Source organism: Rhamphochromis sp. 'chilingali' (genome assembly GCF_963969265.1).
Source record: "Rhamphochromis sp. 'chilingali' genome assembly, chromosome: 22".
Lineage (NCBI taxonomy): Eukaryota > Metazoa > Chordata > Actinopteri > Cichliformes > Cichlidae > Rhamphochromis > Rhamphochromis sp. 'chilingali'.
The window spans coordinates 5,698,926-5,717,974 of NC_137950.1; positions in this window are offsets into that span (position 1 = coordinate 5,698,926).

The following is a 19,049-nucleotide window of genomic DNA, read 5'->3' on the forward strand; positions in this document are numbered from 1 at the left end:
TAAGCAGATCATAATCTTGCTTTAATCATAAGTATTGCAAGCCTAAACATAACATAAAACTAGACATTAAACTGCTAGAGATGTGAGAATGAGTATTTTGGCTGAAAATATATGCATATGCTTGTCAAAGGTGCCAGTTCACATTTGATTACTTTAATGGAAAAATGGATGCAAATGCATTTCCTTTGAAACATAATTGCTGTAATTTAGTTGTACAGAAATGCTGTTTGTGTGGGGGAAACTGAATTACCTGGAAACCATCCTGAGGAACTCACAGACCAAATCTAACATTAGATAGGATGGAGGATAGAGAAGATAACTGGCTGTGAAAAACACAGACAGACATGAATATTCTTCTGTGAATGTAAAAATAATAAAACACTGCATTTTTTTTTTTTATTTAGTAGCATTTAACTAAATTGTTGAACCCCCTGTGCAATTGTTATGAAGGGAAGTAAATTAGCTATAGCCAACCTCAAGTGGTCACTCCAGGAACTGCATATTTTGCTACTTGGCTACTTTCAATGCATTATGTGAGCCTTACAACTCATGAAGAGAAAGCAGCTTGCAGCACATGTTTATGATTCCATTTTATTTTTGTTCGAATCATCCAATTACTTCGCTTAAAGTTCATTTGTGTGGGTTGATAATAGTGAGCGGAAGCTAAATGTTATGTTTTGTAGAAACTTTCAGCTGCTGCTGTCAGTCACTAGAGCCCCACAGTGGGTGTTATTATGGCCTCTCATGAGTCAGTGGTCGTCTGGGAGCACATGGCTGCTTGTCGATGGACTCTGAGATTGCGTTTGGTGTGGGTTGTGTTATTGTAACCTGTCCTTTTTGAAATAGGATACTTGTCACACTGGGTTTACTGTAGAGATGATATTGTAGTGTTTATTCATGGATATGACTCAGATGCAAAATCACCTTCAGGTTCCTGCATATGCGGTAACAGGCAAAAATGCATTTGTGTGCGTTGCTTAGATCTCGTTATTCAGCTTACAGTTGCGTGCCTCTCATCTGTCAGCGGCACACACATAAAAGGAAACCCAGATAAGTGGACGTGTGTGTGGACTGTGTCAACCTTGGGCTTCCTAGCACCTGCTGGGTTTCATATTTGGCGAGGATTCTAATCAGCTGCGTGGTCTCCGAACTGGGAAAAACAACCATGAGAATAGAACATCTATTTACAACCTGAGCCCCGCCATCCAATTAATCATCAGGCAGCCAACAGGCCTACTAAAAAAAAAAAAAAAGAGCAACTACAGCTGCCACAACAAATACAGAGAGGCAGAGGAGGAAAAGGGGAGAAATTAATGTCTTGCAGTTGATGTAAGACTGAAGAGGAAGAGAAGAGGAGGAGGAAAACAAGCAGATGAACATGATATGCATTGCTGAGACATTGGTGATCTTTACCCAGAGACAAATTCATCAACAAGAGGTCAATACGAGTGCCTACTTATTTTTGGACACTGGCAGAAGTACACGGGGACATGTGTGATGTCCTCCACCTCCAGCATACTCAGGCACTTTCCCAACTCTGCAGCGAGAGACACACACAGCCGCACTCACACAGCCCCTGAGGCTGGCATCGACTTTGCCCTCAGGGTGCAAACTAATTTGTGCACAATCTAACATGGTAACTCCCTGCAAACTCCTCTGGACAACTGTGTAAATACTCACCCTGCTGCAGGGCACAACTGAGATATAATGAGATACTGTTTGTTTCTGAGTGTGTGTGTCTGTGTGTGCATCTGCAAGCACGACCGTGTGTTAGCCTGTTTTCCTGGGAGCTCTGAACCCTTTGAATCAGTGAGCGTTAATGTCGTTTGACTTTCTTAGACATGTCGCACAGTGTTCTAGGAGTTTAGAAGAAAATGATCAAAATTTTATGTCTTTTTCTTTCTCACGGTTTGTGCCATCACTCATTGTAATGTATGTGCAAAGACAGACACATTTGAAAGCTGTAGCACTAATACCTTACCTCTCTGAAATCAAATGGAATACAAATAAGAGCAGTAATTATTAACTCAACTATGCCATTTCTGGAGACATTACTCACTGACATAAAGTTAAAGCTCGCTGCAATAGGCTGACTAAAAAAAGCTGAAGGTAAGATAGAGTTCTCAAGTTTGTGCAAATGAGCAATTGACTGAGACAGAAAGAACCCTCTATTCACTGACAGACAGTAACACTGACAAATATAAGGAGAAACTGATTTAAATATGCTGAAAATGTGTTTAACTCCATTTCAAGAGAGATAAAAAGTTATGTTGTCAAAAGTTGGTCTTTTGACAGCAATCAGAAACCAAACACCAAACAGTGGAGTAACAATAACTAATTAGTGGATGCAAAGGCGTGTTTAAACACGCAGACAGTGAAAAGAGGTGATGAAGAGGAAGCACTCAGTGCATCATGGCCTAGGCTTATCTAAGGGAGGGTTCAGGGTCCAGCCCTAACTTTAAGCTTTAAGCCTAATCTTAAAAGTAGAGATAGTATCAGTCAACTGAATCTAAACTGGGAGAGCTTTCAAGCCCCTCCCATTTTACTGACTCCCTCCCACTTTACTTTGAAATACCCTACTCCATATTTTTCTCATAGCTGCTTATTAATTTAAGTAAGCATTGCTTAAGAAAGTATTAAAGTTCTTTCAAAGTTCTTGCAGTTTTCTTTGTTTATTCTATTTCTGCAAAAGATTTGTTAGATGGTTCATGTTTCCCAAAACCCCCCACAAAAGACATTCTCTTCTCAAGCTCAATGTTTCCAATTTTTCTGTAAAAGAAATGCACAATTCTCATTTGTTCAGCTTATCAAATATACATATCTCTCAAGCTTTGTATGTTTTGGGCAGTTAAAGAGAAGCCAAATGCAGATCTGAATTTTAAAAAACAAAACAAATTAGAACAGTAAAAGGAGGAGAAGAGAGAAACTAGAGCAATAAGAAACGACAGATATGACCTGCGGGTGTCTCTCAGTGTGTCTGACTGTCATGTCTCCGTTTGTTTACTGCTGCCACCCTGGGCTTTTTGTGCCAGCAAAAGTGACTTCCTCCTGTTTGCTTAGCAAGAAATTGTCTGCATAATCCATATTAATGCATCCCAGTAGCTCAGGTATCAGTTTCTATATGATTTCTTTCAGGCGTCCCAGGATAAACAAAGAGGTAGACAAACCCTCTGTGAAGGCATAGACCCAAATATAGATACTGTATATTTTACTTATTTTTAAAAAAGATAAAAGATAAACAACTGTTAAATCGGCCTAGTATCATATTTACTTACTTCTTGGAAGCAAATCTTCTGTATTAAACAACTTGTTCAGGGCTAGTCTGTCAAGGGATGGTGAGGTGTGAATGGAAACACTGACCCAATCTACCTGAGCCAGTGAGCCCAGTGTCTGTTGACCTCCTCGTCTCTGGTTTCTCTCCTGTTCACCTGAAACCAGCTGTCAGTCAGTGTAGAATGAGAACGTACACATGCGTGATCCCCATATGTTCCATTGTCAAGGAGGCCGCTCTCATTCATTTCAAATGGACTGGAACCACTATCTCCGTCACATCCTCCTTCCTCCAAAACAAGGGATCAGCTTACTTTTTGATTTTCTGTCCTGTATTATTCTTCAGGGCAACTTCATTTCACTGCTGCAGATTAGACAAGCAGACACTGAAATACTAGCTATATTTACATCTCAGGCAATCTTAGAGGGAGAATCTTATAATAAGAGACCAGGGAGAGAGGATGCCAAACTACTGATGGACACTGTGGTTATTACTGCAAGTAGTGGACCTTTGAGCAGAGTAGCCTTTCTGACAACAAGTCCAGCATGCAGTCCGTCCATATCATTCACTGCTTATACATTGAGGTCATGCTCAGAAAGACTTGTGGTGAGTGAGCAGTGAGAGGTTTATTGACATTTTGACGGGACATACTGACTCAATCAACACAAAGTCATTTTAGGTGGTAGTGCTCTTACTGGGAGGATTGTGCCCACAGAAAATGTTCTATTTTCATTTTTGTAGTTGTTTTTTTGGCAGGTGGTTGGGATAGATGGTTGGCATACATACTGCACAACAATAAATGTGCAGGCATACCTGTTAAGGAAAAGATTGGGATTTTGTTACTATTTTTGCTTAATTCAGTCATTCCCTGAACTTTTCGGGTAAAAATGTTGCACAAACATTGATGTGGCGCAGCAGGATCAGTGTATGAGTGTTTTGAAAGGAAAAAACTGATCATCTTACAGAGGCATTTATTAAAAACATATGAAACATGCCAACTGTACCACACATTAAATTTAACATTACAGTTATGTTTTCTTCAAAATGTGTTATACAGGTAGTTGTTTATGAATGCAGGAAGACTCACGGCTGCTCTCTAATCTGTTGATTCTTGCTTTTGTCCTCAACACAGGTTTTCAGCAGTCCAGTATCGTATGTCCTGATTCATGTCCATGTACACAAAATTAATATTTTCCACTTTTAAAGATAAAGAAGTCCACATTATTGGGTTCAGAGTGAAGCTAATCATTATGTATACGTATGCAATAGATAGAGATTTTCACACATCATTTGTATTTTCATTATTAATTTAAAATACATTACTTGGTTAGGGTAAGGTATTAAAACTACTATTTTAGGCTTACAAAAAGATCACAATTTGGATTAAAATAAAATGACTGGGTTTTTTTTAGTTGCCATAGTGATGCATCCCCTTGACAACATATATGTTTCTTACACAAAGTATACTTCCTACTAAAATATAATCCTTACATTTTAGTATTTGAAATCCATCCATTCTCTTCCACTTTTCCTTTTCAGGGTCATGGTGGCAGGCTGGAGCCTATCCCAGCTGTCATAGGTCAAGAGGCAGGGTAACCCAGGACATGTCACCAGTCTGTCGCAGGGCTAACACATAGAGACAGACAACCATTTGCACCTATGGGCAATTTAGAGTTACCAGTGAACCTAACCACACTAACTGCATGTCTTTGGACTGTGGGTAGAAGCCAGAGTACCCAGAGAGACCCCACGCAGATAAGAGAACCTTATGTATATTTCACAGAGTTGAAAACATCCCAGTTTCTTCTAGGTGGTGGAGGTGCAGTGGTTACTCCTGCTGCCCCGTGCTCGTATGGGCTTCAGAGTTCCTGCTTCCTTACAGTCCAAAGATGTGATGCTTCAGACTGCTTATTAAGTCAGCTGGAAAAATTGGATACAAGGTGGATAAATTGCTTAAAATTCTTAGAATAAATAAACATGAATGGCAGTCTGCTTTAGTACTTTTCCTCTTCTTCGACACCATTTTCAATTCAGGGGTTGTTGTGTGAGGTAATGAACAAAAGCAGAATATTTCCATCTCTTGCTTAGAGGGTCTGTGTTAAAAATATTTCACAGAGTAGTCATACACTTGTTCCATGAAAAGCTGGAACAAGCTGGTACAAAAGACATATCCTGCTGACAAAGGAATAAAAGAATTTTACTATCCAGGAAAAGTTGTACAAAGGCTCCAGAGATGTAACAAACAGAGATGTACTCCTCGTGAATGAAATCCACCGGGTGGTGCAGGTACAACTGAGTTAATCATGTAAACATATCTTTGCTAATATCTCTGCCATATATAAAAAGACATCCACACAGCCAAAGCAGCTGCTGTAAGAGGCCACAGCAAACAGGAAATACTGTTTCCATGAAAGGGAGTACATGATCTGCAACAATGCTTAAATGTGTGGTGGTCAATGTAACATCCACATAGATGGCAGGACTTAGTGTTTCCCAGCATCACACTACTTCCGTCAGCTTGCCTTCTTCTCACGGTGCATCCTGGTACCAGGTAAGCAATGCACACACACCCTGCCGCCCCCGGTAATAAAAGAAAGCATGATTCATCAGACCAGGCAACCTTCTTCCATTGATCCATGGTGCAGTTCTGATCCTCACGTGCCCAGGAGTGGACAGGGATCACCATGGGCACCCTGTATTCTGGCAAATTTCTATCAGAACCAGCACGAACATTTTCAGACAGTGGGGCTGTCTGTAGAATTAGAGCACATGGTTTATTCTCCCTATGTTTACCAGAGAGCCTTCCTTGGCCTTCCTCCAGCCTTCCTGTTTCTTCCTTAGACCACATTTGGTAGATACTGACTAATGCAGACCGGGAACACTGCATAAGAGCTGCAGTCGTCTAGCCATAGCACTCTTTTGTAAAAACTTGCTCAAATCCTCACACTTGCTCATTTTTCCTGCTTGTAACACATCAACTTTGAACTGTTCACTCGCTCCCTAATACTGTATTAGGGAGCAAGTTCCAACAAGTTCCATCATGAAGAGAAAATCAGTTTTAGTCACTCGGTCAAAATGTTATGTCTCATTGGTGTGTCTAATAAAAAGCAAGCAAAAGTCATTTTAGGCAGCATAAAAATATGAAATTCGATTACAAAATCACCAACATTTTATGTGCGATTGTGCACATAGTGGAAATCAAAATCATTTTGTTTTTAAATTTGTTCTGCTGGCAGAAAAAGCAAAGTTCAGGTCCTGCTTTGAGAGCTCAACATTTCTCATCACACTGCAGCTGCAGAACTGATTAACATGCTACAATGAAATGCTAGCAGAGTGAACGTGCCTATCAATAGTGGGTTAGCAGTGAGTAACCCTTGTGTGAGTAGTTTACTCCAGGCTGAGCTCAGCAGAAGGATTGAATTAGGAGCGGCGAGAGGCTACGATGGGCTAATTGGGAGCGACAGGGCCTGGCCGGTGTCTTAGGGCCCAGCTGACTGCAGTAGCACAGGTCAGCTGCACAACAAATCGCTACAGTTCAACTCACTCACAGTAGGGTACACTTGAGTCCAGCAAGAGTGGCTGATTATAGTTAGTATCCTACTGTTTGCCGTATTTTCCTCCAACTACTTCTTCACGCTTATACAAATTCAGGCATGGATGCTTTTAAAGATGAAGTGTAGGATTTCTGTATATAAATGAGCATCATGTTATATTCCAGGTCTTTTCAAACAGGTGCTTATTTGATGCCAACACCGTGTAATATCACTATACTTAACACTATACCAGAGCTTTTACAGGTGTTGTCTGCCATGACATTTGTGCTCTAGTGCAGCGGTCCCCAACCCCGGGGATTGGTACCGGGCCGCGAGAGTTGAGGCTCAGGTGTGAAATGTATGGTTTTCAGGGTTTTTATCGGTTTTCAGTGTTATTTTGTTATCGTTAACTCGGTTTTCCTTGGTCTTTTCACGTGTGTTATGAATAAATCTTCTTTTTTTCGGTACCGGTACTAGTTTTATTTTGTTATCTGCAACACCTTAAAGGCCGGTCCGTGAAAATATTGTCGGGCATAAACCGGTCCGTGGCGCAAAAAAGGTTGGGGACCGCTGATCTAGTGCAACAATACCATTGAGTTTTGCATGCACTAGCAATGATTTATTCATGTAAAAGACTGCACCTGCAGCAAAAGACCAGGGAGGAGCAAAACCTAAGAACTGTCCAAGTAAAGGTTCTGATACTCCAGACCAGGGGTCCCCAACTCCAGGCCTCAAGGGCCGGTGTCCTGAAGGTTTTAGATCTCACCCTGGGTCAACACACCTGAATCAAATGATTATAGTTCATTACCAGGCCTCTGGGGAACTGCAAAACATGTTGAGGAGGTAATTTAGCCATTTGAATCAGCTGTGTTGGATCACGGACACATCTGAAAACTGCAGGACACCAGCCCTCGAGGCCTGGAGTTGGGGACCCCTGCTCCAGACGAAGAAGAAGAGAAAGAAAACAGTGTCCTACAACAAGGACAAGGCAGCTTCTAGTCTCTGGAGTCACATGTCAAAATCTGTCCTTTTCTTCCAAAGAGAGCTTGAAGACTTTTACTTCGGAGGGCTACTCGATTATAATAACAGACACTTAAAAACACACTTATTTTAACATTTAATTTAGATCAATATCCTTGTATGTTAAACTAAGTTAGCTCTAGCTCCGTCTGTCTCATATACTATGAGAGTCTGACCAAGTTTCTTGTTGCAGTGGCCCACAATATAATTTAGCTGCCTCTCAGGAGACTCTCATTCCTGACAGATGTCTCAAAAGGACCCCAACTTCTCTGGTCCTCTGCTTGTCAATATTTATAGTACAATATCCACTTCAACCAACCAGTCAGTTCTTCTGCTTTCATCTGCTACCCCTCACATGACAAAACTCTTTTCATCTCCTCCTTTTGTCCTTTCAGAGCTTGCTCTGTGACACTTTGACTCTTTACTCTTTCATGAGAAGCAGCAAAAGCTTCTTTAGTTCTTTTTTTTTTTACTCCCACAACAGCTTTCAGCACTTGCACTGGAAATTGTGGCATTGCAAGTAAGCCAACACTTTTCATTCATTCAACACTTTTCAACTTTTTTCAGTGGTTCAGTTGACTGATCTTACTTGTGTCCGACTATCTGCCACAAGCCATGAAATGTGGGGGGAAAAACACTCCACGGATGATCAGCATTACAGTGAAAATTGAGCAGACTCCGCTCCATCTGTTAGTGGTGTTAAGAATAATTACATAATAGTTTGCTCAAATTTCTTGTTCCTTTTCTTGCATGTGGCCGCTACCTGGGAGCCCTGCGCTCCACTGGCTCCATGTTGGGGCAGAATGCTAATGTGCTGCTGTTCAGCGTGAGAAAGCAGAAGCTGGAGTTGAATGTAACCATTAATTGTGAATCACAATGGTGTCCATATAGAAAGGACATGGCTGTGCATAAAGAACACAGTGGACAATGAGCCAAACATCTCTCACAATCACAGCCTGTCGGGGGGAAGCAATCACTGTTATAATGTGCAACATGACAGATTAGACAGCAAGTACACATTAACAAAATTACATTGTTTTAAAGAAGAAGGAGAGGAAGAAGGGTGAGGACTGGAGATACGTTTGACCCGAGGAGAGGAAAGGAAGGGAGGAAGTGGAGTTCAGTGCGTAAAGCATCCACGCTGAATGGCTGCCAGGTAGGGAGGCGGCTTCTCACACGATGAAAAGACACGAAGGCAGAAGCAGACACAAACATAAGGAGCCCCAAATCCTCAAGCAAAAAAGGGAAGGTTATGCAAACAGTTCACTTTCTTACCTTAAATGGGATTGAAACACTGACACCAACCCTTTATGTGATCCGGGAGAGCTCTCCTCAGCGAGGAGCAGCCCTCAGAGGATCAGCGTTTGGAGTCAGCATAGAAACAAATCATTCCCTGGCTAACGGGTAGAGGTTCAATTAGATGCACTGCCTCGAACGGACTAGAATTCAATTATGTAAAGAACGAGTTACGGTTGAAGGATGGAAATAAACAAGGTGCTCTGATGTTTTATTCATCCCACACCCCAAAATACCTCCTGCATTAAACAGCAGCCAGCTATAGCTTCACAGTCTCGAGTCTTATTTTTTGCCTGAAAGTCAAATTACAGGGGCAGCAGTTTTCATATTTGCTAAGACTGATGCGATTTTAATTATTTTACTGCAAGAAACTAATAAAGTTACACAGTGAATTTTGTGACTGCAACATTCTGATAAGTGAGCATGCTCCAGGAAGATTACTCCAGAGAGTAATTCAATACAGTGACGGCTGAAGGGACTCTAAAATATTCATCAACGTTAATGAGCAGGGTATACATTCAAAACCTGCCATTTTTATTTTAACCCTACTTATAAACAGAAGATAGTGAATTAAAGAAAAGGTTATAACAGTGTCTATTATTATATTACAATCTATAATATTACATAGTCAGCATTACCCATGACTCTTTCACAGTCACAGCGTAAGGTGGAAGTCAGACTGTATAGAAAGGACAACACGTTCTCACTCCCAAAGCGCCAATATCTTACGCTTCCGGGCACCCAACACGTCCCTACATTACAAGATAGGAAAAATGAGGAAACACGAGAATCGTTTGGAATGAATCTACACATGTCCATTCGTTTTACTTTAATCGCTTTGGAAAACACTACTCATTAAAGTGCTGGTTAAGGTTAGAGATAAGGTTAGGGTTAAGGCTGGAATACATGGCTGGAACGTGTATTACCGCGGGAGCGTCATTCTACTGGATTTCATCCATAACCCGACGCGTAGCATAAGAACGCGGACGGTCACCTTTCCCGGAATTGACAAGTCGTCATTATATTACGCCTCGGGAGTGAGAACGGGCTGCAAAGCATGGATGCAGCCACTGTCGTGTCACTCGTTACCTTTTAAAAATATTACGACCTGAAGTGACCACACTGGGACAAGCTAGCTCTTTGTAAATACCTGTTACTAGATGTGACCATATCTTTAATCACTGATAACTTTACACCATAATACCATACGATTAATCTGCAATGTCAGGTGCAGGGGTTGAGTAGTTAGCATGCTGCCTCATGACGAACCCTGGCTCAGTTCTCTCTGTGTGGAGTTTGCATGTTCTCCTTAAAGAGGGTCTCTCTGGATGCTCCAGCTTCCTTCCTAGTCCAAAGACATGACTAGTGATGATACTAAATTGGCCTTTTTTTTTAAAGTGTTTCGCATAAAGTGCTGTATAAAATTATGGTTAAATGTGACTTTTAGTCCAAAGCAGCCCTATGTAAGTGCAAGCACATAAAGTTAAGATGGGAGTCTACGGGGACCTTGTGGCAATGCAAGGAACCGAAGATTTTAACACTTAAGCATTTTTCTTAGTCAGAGGTTCCAACTTGGGAAGAAATGGCAAACTTAGTCAAGAAGAAAATGTGTAAATGTTAAATGAAACACTGCTCTCGCAGCTGTACCGTCTACAGCATTATGAAATCCTATAAATATTTGAGCTGTCTGCTGCACCGCCACCATGCAAGCTCGCACTGATACTAATTAGAAATCTTTACTTTGCCCAATGGAAATTTAGTATTCTACCCATTTTATGACTAAGTGTCTTACCTCAACAAATGTCTGCATGGACAGGAAGGAAAAGCACAGGGATAATGTGACCATAACAATGCAGGGAGAAAAAAGTCAGTGAGGTGGTCAATAGCCTGAAAATGCATGAAAATAGAGAAAATGAGAAACTACGAAAATGATGATAATTTGTAAAATACAGCACAGTTGTTGTCGACTATAATTACAGATATTCCTACTAAGCTTCACAATCATAATATAAAAAATAATATCTGTAGACGTGCCCCTTGACACTTTTTGAAGGGCTTGGGTTTAGTAAAATGTTACTGATCTTAATATAGCAGCTGGCTTGGAGTGTTATTGTCGGCCAGAGGGACAGTAATCCAACTCGTCTTTCCCTGAGCTCTGTGCACACTGACCCCCACAGCCTGTGGCATCAGTTTAGCATGCAGGGCAGCAGCTCTCCAAACGCCCACCACCAATGAATCATGCACACTCACTCACACACACACACACACACACACACACACACACACACACACACACACACACACACACACACACACACACACACGTGTACACATACATAACATTTAATCTCATCCGCATAGCTGACAGCTCGTTAATTTTACACTCCATAAAGGCGTGAAGAGCATTGCATCAATATCTAACACAATCACTTTGCTGAGACCAGTAGATTAAAACACACAGAGAGAAGTAAAAACAATAATTAATCAGCATGACGTGTGTTGCGTGTTATAAATTCTCATATTTGTAAGCATGTACATTATAAGCACCTACAGCCTGGTTACAGAAAATAAAGGGAGCACACTTTTAATCCTTTCCTCTTTGAAATGTAATGCACCCGAGGTGATTCCCAGAACAACCGCAGCAAAACACATAAAGCAATCATCAAATACTTCCCGCATATACACTCAGCAGGTTGATCAGGTCACAGAATACAAAAAGAAAAATGAAGTGACATGTCTGCTATGAGGAAACAGGGAGACAATCTTGAGAAAGCAGACGTATGCTGTCACTGTGGTGATATCTTTTCTCACATCCTTTTCAAAAGCTACTGTGGGATTTTCCATGTATGACACAGCAACGTTATTCTCCACTACTCATGCAAAGTCTTGTAACAAAAACAAAACCTGTAGTTGGCTTTGCAAACACTTCGCGGTGTCGTCATTGTGCTGATGGGTGATAAAAATAAATTCAAAGATTTTAGATTCATTTTCTGTGATGGTCTTCTGTGATTTTCGGTTTTAATGCTGACTGTGACAGTCCTGTTTTTCACAAAACCCTAAAGTCTCCCATAACAATACCATTGGTAGCACATTAAGTTGTAATGACCTGAATTCTTGCAGCTCCTACAAGGTCCCCCTGCTCACATGTCCAGGCCCATCTTAAGTTTGGGTTGGGTGAAAGTGCTGTGGTCAGATATTTTCTCTCTAAAATAAAATTACATCTCATCTTTATGCTAATCACAGCTAACCGTGTTTCGGTCCCAGGTATGCACATATCACATTTAACAGGTGTTCCAAATAGTTCCAGCTCACCTTATCCCAGCATCTTCTCTGTAAACCTTCCCTTTCACTCTTGCAATGTAATGTAATCTGCAAAAATCAGCAGTGGACAGAGCCTGACCTTATCTGTCAACCTGCCCAACACCAATACAAACAACAGATCCCTGATCTAATCCTAGCTCCACCTTTTAAACCACCTTTCCTACTGCACACCTCAAGACTATCTTGCTATCTTCATACATGTCCTGCACCACCCTCACATACTTCCCTGCCACTCCTGACCTTTTCATACATTACCCCAGTTGTCTAAGGAGGTTGGAAAGAAAGCGTCCCAACTTCTTTAACCTGCTTGAAGATGTTTCACCTCTCATCCGAGAAGCTTCTTCAGTTCTAAGGTCGAATGGTGGAGAGTCCCACATTTAAGCCCTATGGGAGTGTCCCCCCAAGAGGGACAATGGACCCCCTGATGATCCTCTACCTAATCACATGAGGCAAGATGTGAAAACGGGTGTAGGTCACAATCAGCCAAGGTTTCGGGTGAACTCATTGTGAAACCTAACCCCACCCTATCATGTGATTTTCGTCACCACTGTCATTTCTCTTTAACCTGGCTTCAACAGTTCTTTCCCATATCTTCATAATTTAATGCATACTTTATTGATCCCTCACTTCCTCCTCACTAATCGTCTACACTTCCTGATTCACTAACCTTTCTCCACCTGTCTTCCTCTCTCTCTCTACATTTATCAGCTCCTCAAAGTACTTCTTTCAACATCTCAGCACATTTCCATCTGTATACTTAATCACCCTTACCTGCTGCCTGTGCTTTCCTTTTCTCCTTCCTTAGTGTCTGATGACTGATGACAGCTGCATTTCCTCCACCTGACATAAGCACACACAGAACAGAACGCTGCTATTTCTAATACGAACTAACTTTTAAAATAAAGTAAACTGTTTTCTTCATGTTTTCATCAGTTTTACCATACACATGCTGTTTGAAGGGCATATAAAAATCTTGACAAATGAAAAACAAACCCTCCTAGCTTTTTTAAGGTAAATGGACTAGTTTTCACAGCACTTTCCTGCTCTACTGGAGCACTTTCAAACTGCTTTATACAACATTCAGCTTCATTCACACCTGAACTTTTTTTTCTACATTCAAGTGCTTTCTATCTACCATTCACACAGCAACAAATGCATCCCAGAGCAAGTTCAGGTTCAGTATCTTCCCCAAGGACACTTGAGCACACAGATTGGTGGAGCCAGGAATTGAACCATCAAACTCACAGTTAGTGGAAGAACTGCTGTATCTGCTGAGCCACTATTGTTATATATACATGAAGAAATTTTATGCGTATAGCAAGACTGTTAAAGCGTTTTTGTTTTCAAACCTACAGTTTTTATTTTGAGTATTTCTGGAGGAACTGGAGTGTGAGATTTAAACCTTATATGAACCTTGTGGCCTGATTGAAAACCTGCAGTTGACAGAATCATGACAAAATTGACCTTCTCTTCTCTCGCTGCTCTCGGTATCTCAGAGGCGTCTCAGCAGCCATCGCTGCTAATGATTCATTGGCTCACAAGGTGAGAACAACATTCACACACACACACACACACACACACACACACACACACACACACACACACACACACACACACACACACACACACACAAGCTTAAATCCAGGCCCAAACTGAGCGAGACACTTCAGAAGGTCAGTCTATGGAAAGATGGAAGATGACACCTCCTGACCCCCGCCCCCTTGTCACCGCCCTCTATCCCCGTTCACTAAAGGAGTTCGGCAAAGAATAGGAGGCGGAGGAGGCCGAGGCGAAGACACACATCTCTGTATGAGTCCCGATCAGTGGCCATGTTGCATCTCAACATCTTATCATGTCTCAGATTGATGTAAGGCTGAAATCCCATCCACTCCGTTACATTGTCGGGCAGATGCCAGCATCAGCTGATGGCCATGCCAGCAGAATGAAACTATTAATTTGCTATACTGTGAACTAATAAAAAGAGTAAATATCTCTGGCCGTGCAAAAAAAAAAAAAAGCCAGCAGCACAAGTGGAGGAGAGGAAATAACATCAATTTGATGCAAACACTTCATATGCAACGTGATCTCACCAAGCTGCTGATGAAAAGCCCAGCACTGAGAGAGCGGCCGGAGTGCTCAGAGCAGGCGCACTGAGTCAGTAATAGAGTCATACTGTGTTGCATCTCAAACGCCTCTCAGTCGGCGTCTGTCCTTTACCAGCCGACGACTCCAGGCTAGCAAGGGAGCATGTGCATTAGTGCAGACTCAGACCCTCATCCCATCATTCGAATTACATAATCCTGAAACTGCTCCTCGTCTAACATGGGCACCTGCCTCTACCCCACCTCCCACTTTTAACCCCTCTAGTAACCTCCACAGGACCTCCCCTTGTTCCTTGCACCTTGCATTCCTTTTTCCTCCTCTCTCCTCTGTCGTGTCCCTGTACTCCCCTCTGATCTCCTGCTCTCCTCCTCCTCTTCTCCCTCCATCAAATGGTAATGCATATCTTCTCGCCCACTGCCTTTGGCTAGGGCGGCACTTTGAACCCCAGGATGAAAGAGCTGATCCTGTAATGAGAATCTTAATACCAAGAAAGTGTTTGGCTCTAACACGCACGCACACGGACATACACTCGCCAGCTTTGAACAAGTGAATTTTACAGTGCTACTCGGCTACATTTCTATTTAAAGTTATTTTAAAATTCTGCTGTTGCGTGGAAGTGGAGTTAAAGTGTTATGCCGTCAAAGTATCACTCTAGCGTGTGGCGGATGGGCAGCATGCACATGTTAAGAGCGCAGGAGTAGATGTAAACAAGTGACATGGGTCTTACGAGTACTTGTAAGAATGTAAGCACAGACTCCACGCTCATTAGCCATGACAAAATGCACTCTTATCACTATTAAATTGGCCTCAAGCAAACCTGTACATGTAGGGCAGAAAGGGACAAACGCACAGGGACTGTGCTTTTTGTGTCAGTTTCAGTAAGCTGAATATATTTTACTAGTAAGAGTTTACCTCACTTCAGTTTATCTCACAATAAGAATTGTCTCAAGGTGCTTTACACTGCACAGTAGATGCCCAGTCATCACATGATGCAAGGGCAAAGTGGCATGGAAGAACTTCCCTTTAAGAGGAAGAGACCTCTGTCAGAACCAGGTTCAGGGAATTGCAACTATCTGTGACCCTACAGTGATGTTGGTATCTGGCAACGTGCAGCTTCAGAGTAGAGCAGCTAGCATGCACTGGAGATTTTTTTGGGGTTGTATGGAAGCCCCAAACGCAATTTCATTGTTCTTGACAATGACAATAAATAAATAAATACTAAATACTAAATACTAAATTTATGATGGTGAAGACAGTAAGAGCTAAGAAAGTTTAATATAAATACAGTGTAAATGAAACTAGGCAAACGTGGCAACTATGCTGTTTCATAATATGGACCCCCCTGCCTTTGGATGAAACAGTGTTGACATATGGAGAGATGTAATTGAATCACAAGGTGACACGATGCCGTGTAACACACTAAAACTTAATTTTTGTCCCTACAGGAAGAATCCTTCATTAATTAACCCCTATTCAATTCAATTCAATTCAATTTTATTTATATAGCGCCAAATCACAACAAAAGTCGCCTCAAGGCGCTTCATAGATACAGAGAAAAACCCAACAATCATATGACCCCCTATGAGCAAGCACTTTGGCGACAGTGGGAAGGAAAAACTCCCTTTTAACAGGAAGAAACCTCCGGCAGAACCAGGCTCAGGGAGGGGCGGGGCCATCTGCTGCGACCGGTTGGGGTGAGAGAAGGAAGACAGGATAAAGACATGCTGTGGAAGAGAGACAGAGGTTAATAACAGATATGATTCAATGCAGAGAGGTCTATTAATACATAGTGAGTGAGAAAGGTGACTGGAAAGGAAAAACTCAATGCATCATGGGAATCCCCCGGCAGCCTACGTCTATTGCAGCATAACTAAGGGAGGATTCAGGGTCACCTGGTCCAGCCCTAACTATATGCTTTAGCAAAAAGGAAAGTTTTAAGCCTAATCTTAAAAGTAGAGATAGTGTCTGTCTCCCGAATCCAAACTGGAAGCTGGGAAACAGGGAAGCCAAAACAGGAGAAATATGCTCTCTCTTTCTAGTCCCTGTCAGGACTCTTGCTGCAGCATTTTGGATTAGCTGAAGGCTTTTCAGCGAGTTTTTTGGACATCCTGATAATAATGAATTACAGTAGTCCAGCCTGGAAGTAATAAATGCATGAACTAGTTTTTCAGCGTCACTCTGAGACAGGATATTTCTAATTTTAGAGATGTTGCGCAAATGGAAGAACGCAGTCTTACATATTTGTTTAATATGTGCGTTGAAGGACATGTCCTGGTCAAAAATGACTCCAAGGTTCCTCACAGTGTTACTGGAGGCCAAGGTAATGCCATCGTGAGTAAGAATCTGGTTAGATACCATATTTCTAAGATTTTCAGGGCCGAGTACAATAACCTCAGTTTTATCTGAATTAAGAAGCAGAAAGTTAGCGGCCATCCAGGTCTTTATGTCTTTAAGACATTCCTGCAGTTTAACTAATTGGTGTGTGTCATCTGGCTTCATGGACAGATAGAGCTGGGTGTCATCAGCATAGTAGTGAAAATTTATGCTATGTCTTCTAATGATGCTGCCTAAGGGAAGCATGTATAATGTAAACAGAATTGGTCCTAGCACTGAACCCTGTGGAACTCCATAATTAACCTCAGTGTGTGAAGAGGACTCTCCATTTACATGAACAAATTGGAGTCTATTAGATAGATATGATACAAACCACTGCAGTGCAGTACCTGTAATACCTACAGCATGTTCTAATCGCTCTAATAGGATATTATGGTCGACAGTATCGAATGCTGCACTAAGGTCTAGCAGGACAAGCACAGAGATGAGTCCACTGTCAGAGGCCATAAGAAGATCATTTGTAACCTTCACTAAAGCTGTTTCTGTGCTGAGCTCTGAAACCTGACTGAAACTCTTCAAATAAACCATTCCTCTGCAGATGATCTGTTAGCTGTTTGACAACTACTCTTTCAAGGATGTTTGATATGAAAGGAAGGTTGGAGATTGGCCTATAATTAGCTAAGACTGCTGGGTCTAGAGATGGCTTTTTGAGTAAAGGTTTAACTACAGCCAGCTTGAAGGCCTGTGGTACATAGCCGATTATTAGAGATAGGTTGATCATATTTAAGATCGAAGAATTAATTAATGGCAGGACTTCTTTGAGCAGTTTTGTAGGAATGGGGTCTAAAAGACACGTTGATGGTTTGGAGGAAGTAATTATTGAAGTTAACTCAGAAAGATCAATTGGAGAAAAAGAGTCTAACTTAACATCAATGGTACTAAGAGTAGCTGTAGATAATATTACATCTGTGGGATGATTACTGGTAATTTTTTCTCTAATGATAAAAATTTTATTTGTGAAGAAGTTCATGAAGTCATTACTAGTTAACGTTAAAGGGATGGTTGGCTCAAAAGAGCTCTGACTTTTTGTCAGCCTGGCTACAGTGCTGAAGAGAAACCTGGGGTTGTTTTTATTTACTTCAATCAGTGACGAATAGTAAGATGTTCTGGCTTTGCGGAGGGCTTTCTTATAAAGCAGCAAACTATTTCTCCAGGCTAAATGATGATCCTCTAAATTTGTAACACGCCATTTCCTCTCCAGATTACGAGTCATCTGCTTTAGGCTACGTGTTTGAGAATTATACCACGGAGTCAGGTACTTCTGATTTGAGGCCTTAGTTTTCACAGGAGCTACAGTATCCAGAGTCGTACGTAGTGAGGAGGTGAAATTATTAACAAGATAATCGACCTCTGTTGGGGTAGCATTCAGATAGCTGCTCTGCTCTGTGTTGGTACAGGGCATTGAAGATGATAACAGTGGGTGGATTATATTCTTAAACTTAGTTACAGCGCTTTCAGAAAGACATCTACTTTGATAAAGTCTACTCTTCACCGCTGTGTAATCAATTATTGTAAATGTAAATGTTATCAGGAAATGATCAGACAGGAGAGGGTTTTCAGGAAACACTGTTAAATGTTCAGTTTCTATGCCATATGTTAAAACAAGATCTAGAGTGTGATTAAAGTGGTGGGTGGGTTCTTTTACATTTTGAGAGAAACCAATTGAGTCTAATAACAGACTAAATGCCATGTTGAGGCTGTCATTTTTAGCATCTACATGGGTGTTAAAATCACCCACAATAATTATTTTATCTGAGCTCAGAACTAAATTAGATATAAAGTCTGAGAAATCAGACAGAAACTCTGTGTAAGGCCCAGGTGGACGATAGATGATAACAAGTAAGACTGGTTTCTGAGTTTCACAGCTGGGGTGGACAAGGCTAAGCATCAGGCTTTCAAATGAATTAAAAGTCTGTCTTGGTCTTTCATTAATTAATAGGCTGGTGTGAAAAATTGCTGCCACACCGCCCCCTCGGCCTGTGCTTCGAGGTTTCTGGTAGTTAGAATGACTCGGGGGTGTTGATTCATTTAAACTAACATAATCATCCTGCTGCAACCAGGTTTCTGTAAGGCAGAGTAAATCAATTTGTTGATCAATTATTAAGTCATGT